Raw genomic sequence first — 5796 nt, 5'->3', positions numbered from 1 at the left:
CCTTTGCAAACATCCTCCAGAGGATCTTTATCAAGCACTGGATGGAATATCGGATGCCCCCACATTATACCGTAAGTTTGTATATCCTCTGCAAATAAATTAAATTTTACCTTCTCTTCTTCAGTTGGTAAGGGTTTCAAAACACTTCATTGTAAGCAAGGATGAGTTTTTCACATTAAAGTCTCCAGATGAAGCATTGGCCTGTTTGGAGTAGAATTGAGAAGAAACAAGTAGAAATATAGTTGCCTTGCAGAAACCTCCCCAAGTTGGTACATTGTACAACTAGAAGATGTGGAAATGTGTTGACTTTTTAATTACATCAGGAAGGAGAAAACCATATACTCCTCTTGGTCTCACAATTTTTAAGTGTCTTCCATGTTTTTTGCTTATCATTTAGGTTTTTACCTTTCTATTTCTTGTGCTCATTTCATTATTTGTTTTCTTTGCACTTGTCTTCTTTACTATCATCTGTATCTGCTCAATATTCCATTTGTAATATTCATCCTCCTTCTCCCTCTTTTTCCCTTCCACCACTTACTTTTTGGTACCAGGGATTGAACTGAGGGGTGCTCAACCACTGACCCACAACCTCAGTCCTTTTACATTTACAGACAGTCTCACTGAGTGTTTATGGCCTCACTAAATTGCTGAGGTGGCTTTAGACTCATTGTCCTTCTGTTCCAGCCTTCAAAGCCACTGTGATAACAGGTGTGCACCACCATTCCCAGCCCACATTTGCCTATATATTTTAATATTAATTTTGGAATCACTAGTGGCTAAAGTTTGGTTCAATGTACATTATCACTCATCAGTTCTCATTGGTTATTAACATTATAGAGACCATTTTAATTTTTTATAAGTTAAACATGTTCTTTGCTTCTAAGATTTTGCTACTACTGGTAGTTATTCTTTATTCTTAAAGAATTTTGGATGAGTGAATGATCCTGGAACTTTTGTCACACTGAGTTAGGACTTTGACAATGAAATATAAACCACAATCAGGTTATATCAAAAGAGAAATTGATTCAATAATGTGACCACAACTAAGAAGGGGAAAGAACTCTACTCAAATGCATGCACAGGCCTATGCATATTAACACATTAAACATGAGAGAGCAAAGCAATAAGAAACCACCAAAAGTTTCTAGTTCCCTGAGAACTTAATCCACAGACATTTTTGTGGAAGATATGCTGTACAAAATTTCAAATAATTGGTTGTAAGTAATTGAGAAACTAAGAAAAATAAGATATAAGTTAATGAACTCAATACAGATTTTGAAAGAACATTCTAACAAGGAAATCGAGTTCCTGAAGAAACCCTGAAAATGATAAATTCACTTACTCAAAAAATATCTGAATGGGAAATATCATCAAAATACTATATCAAGCAGAAAAAAAATGTTAAATCTTGATGTGGAAGAAGTAGACTTCCATATAGTAATAAGAATGAGAGGCATTAAACAAAAATAAGAGTTCTGGGACAAGTTCAAAGGACCCAATGGAAGACTCAGACCTTGAGGAAGGAATGGATATACAGACCAATTTTATAGAGAACTTATTAAGGGAGCATAGAACTAATCAGTTCCTTACTTATGGGGAGATTGGTCATCCCGACACAGGATGCATTTTGAAGCCCAAATAGATGTGGTCTGTACAGAATCTGCCCAGGTTATACTTCAGTGAAAATGCCAAAAATTCAGAGCAAATCACTGTTTGTATAAATTCAGGAAAGAAGTCCCAAGTCACTTTTAAAAACTGATACATCTGGATAACCCGTAAAGGCCAGCAGCACATTTCAAGTGATAAAACAAATATGGCCAACTTTCTTGCTATCTGTGTCAAAGTTATTCTTCAGAATCAATGAAGAAATAAAGATTAAGACAAGAATAAACTGAAATAATTCATTACAAGTAAGTAAACATTGTGAAAGATACACAGAGGAATCTGATGTGAACAAAAAGAAAAGCAAAATCAATCATGAGAGCATAGAAAATAATACATTTTACTAGAATAATGGATAAGCAGATGAGAATTAATAGTGAATCCAATATTAAAAAGCAATACACACCTCACTATTTTAACACTGCATGCAAAATGTCTTAATTCTTAATTCCCCACTTAAAATACATAGCCTAAAATACACCAAAATAAAAGTATGCTGTCAGTAAGAAACACTGCTGAATTTCAAAGATGTTCACATACTAGAACTGAAAAGATGAAAAATGATATTCCATGCAAACAAAAGCAAAAGGCAAGAAAGGGTTTTTATTCTCATACTTGATGAATTCAAGCAATAATTACCCTCAAATGACAAAGAAGGTAACTACATATTGATAATGGAAAACAATAAAAAAGAGATAAATGACTGTAAATATTCATGCTTGAATGATAGTGCATCCAATTTTATAAAATAAACACTACATATCCTCTAGGGACAGATAGGCCCCAATGATGTAAGAGCAGGTGACTTTAATGCAACATAATTAGTGAAAAGGTCACCTGAATAAAATATCAATAAAGTACCTCAAATTTAATTCAGAATGACTTAACAGTTTTCTACAGAATGTTTCTTCTGATAACAGAATATACCTAGTTTTCAGTAACACAAGGAACTTTATATCAAGTATTAATATAAGAAGACTTAGGAAATGAAGAAACAATTAAAATAAAGAAAAGCAAAATCAATCATGAGACTCAACATTTACAATGGAATAATATTAGAAAACAACACACAGTTCTGGGAAAACCATGTATCCATATGATAATGAATGAAGTTTGATTCCTAACTCTTACCCTTCACATAAGTCACCTGAAAGTGAATCAAAGACCCAGGAATTATTCTAGTAATGCTGCAACTGCTACAAGAAAATTAAAGCTAAATAATTCAACATGTTCACATGGGCATCATTTTCCTTAACAAGACTCCTAAAGCATGACAAACAAAACCAAGAATCAGGAGTTGGGATGGCATCAAATTAAAAAGCTTCTACACACCAAAGGAAACAATTAATAACATAGGAAGTAAGCCTACAGAATGGGGGAAGATTTATGCCACCTTAGTCTCAAATATGGGATTAACATCCTGAATATGTAAAAATCTTACAACACTTATCTCCAAGTAACAAATGACCCATGAAATAAATAGACAAAAGAACTATGGAGATACTTCTTTAAAAAATAAATGCAAATGATGACAAGTATATGAAAAAAATGTTCAACATGTCTATCAGGAAGGGAAATACAAATCAAAAGTACATTGAAACTTTATTCCAGTTAGAATGTCAACTATAAATAAATGCTAACAGGGATGCAAGGAAAAGTTTCACTCATCTGTTGATGGAACAGCAAATTAACACCATCATCCTGGAAAGCATTATAGAGAAACTTCAAAACAATTGTAATGGAACCACTGTATGATCCAGCTACCTCAGTTACTGATACATATTCAAAAGATTTAAAATAAGCATATTATTTATTGGTAGAAACATAATGTATATAGCAGCACAATTCAACATAGCCAGGTAATGTAATCAGTCTAGGTACCAGCAGATTAATAAACAAACCATATATATATATATATATATATATATGTGTGTGTATATATACATATATACACACATATACATATATGTATATAGAGGTATATATATAAATATGTGTATAAGATTTTTAAAAATATTTTTATTTGTAGATGTACACATTATCTTTATTTTGTTTTTTTTCAATGTGGTGCTGAGGATCAAATCCAGGTCCTCACAAGTGCCAGGCAAGTGTTCTAAAACCAAGCTTCTATCCCAGCCCATAAAATGAAGTTTTTCTAAGTCATAAATGAGAATGAAATTATGGCACTTGCAGGTAAATGAATGAAACAGGAAAATATATCATACTAGGTAAAATAGACAAGAGACATAGAAAGTAAAAGGTTTCCAGTCATTTGAAGAATGTTTTCTGTCATTTGAAGAAGCAAGACAAAAATAAAGGGTAAAAATTGGAAATTTTATGAAAAACTAAAAAGAGAACAGATGAGTAGAGGAAATGAATTAAGTCTGGAGAGAGGAGGGAAAGCACAGAGAGCAACGTTGGAATGAATTTTAACAAACTTTACTGTGTACACATGTGAGAATACCACTGTGATTTGACCTTTATGTATATCCATAAAGAACAAAATAAGACAATTATAAACAGAAGAGTGATCTGTGGACTAGAGGAGTTAACATCATGAGGGAGGATGGTTTTGGGAAAATATTGGGTACTTAATTGGAGAAAGTTTTATTCCATGCTTTATAATTATGTCAAAATGAACCCTAATCTTATGTACAACAATAAAGAACTAAGATTTAAATCTCAATAAAAACCTACAAAAATTATATTATCACTTGGAACATGAACAATACATTTGCATGTTCAATGAATCACTGATGAAGTTGGGGAGGCACGCAGTGAATAACTTAGACTCTGAGCAACTACACAAGGGCTCCAGGTGACTGCTCAGAGGAGGGGCCGCACAGCTATATGCATGGGCATAGGTGCACAGCATGGTAGCAGGACCTAGGTGGCTTCTTGGTGGAAGAGGCCCAGAGAGATGCTTAGGGGTGGAGCAAAGGTTCCAGAACTGTGAGCAGCTTCTCTGAGAAGGGGCAGCCTAAGGAGACTCTTCAGCACAGGATGAGGCTTCCAGGCCCAGGAGGTATGTCCAGGCCCTTGGGAATATTGCAGAGGAAGGCTGCCCAGCCCAGGCAGTAGTTGTGGATTGAAGGGAAATTCTAGGAGGGGAGCTGACCAGTGAGATGTCCCCACTAGGTGAGTCTTCCCTGCTGGACGAGGTTTTCCCACAAGGGCGGTAAAACCAGAGACACAGGCCCAAACAGGTATTGCCTTTGCCCACAGACTAGATCCCCTTTGGATGACCATTAGTCAACAAGTGAAGGTGCCTCTGCCCACTAGCAGGGAATATACCCACCTGAAGGCCACCACTTCTACAGAGGCAGCTTCCTTTTTGTGCACTGAATTAACAACTTTCTCTAAGACTTCAGGCTACTGAAGGCTACGAAGTGATATACCAGAAATCTTCAGGGACACTATAAGTCAATAGAGGAAATCTGCAATATCTCAGTGATCCACTGATACCTGAATAACATGAGAAAACAGGGAAAGTAAATGCCCCAAACAAATCTAGATGTTACATCAATAAAATCCAATGACAGCATGGCAGAAGAAATGTCAGAAAGGGAGTTCAGAATGTACATAACTAAAATGATCAGGGAAGCAAATGATGAAATGAAAGAGCAAATGCAGGCATTGAATGATGAGATGAAAGAGCAAATGCAGGCATTGAATGATCGCACCAATTGACAGTTAAAAGAGCAAATACAGGAAGAAAAACATCATTTCAATAAAGAGAGATATTGAAAAAAACAAACAGAAATCTTTGAAATGAAGGAAACAATAAGCCAAATTAAGAACTCCATAGAAAGCATAACCAATAGGATAGAACACCTGGAAGACAGAACCTCAGATATTGAAGACAAAATATTTAATCTTTAAAACAAAGTTGACCAAACAGAGAAGATGGTAAGAAATCATGAACAGAATCTACAAGAATTATGGGATATCATGCAAGGGCCAAATTTAAGAATTATTGGGATTGAGGAAGGCTTAGAGAAACAAACCAAAGGAATGAGCAATCTATTCAATGAAATAATATCAGAAAATTTCTCAAATCTGAAGAATGAAATGAAAAATCAAGTACAAGAGACTTATAGGACTCCAAATGCACAAAATTACAATGGACCCACA

Source organism: Sciurus carolinensis, assembly GCF_902686445.1.
Source record: "Sciurus carolinensis chromosome 14 unlocalized genomic scaffold, mSciCar1.2 scaffold_126_arrow_ctg1, whole genome shotgun sequence".
NCBI lineage: Eukaryota > Metazoa > Chordata > Mammalia > Rodentia > Sciuridae > Sciurus > Sciurus carolinensis.
This window is presented reverse-complemented; position numbering follows the sequence as displayed.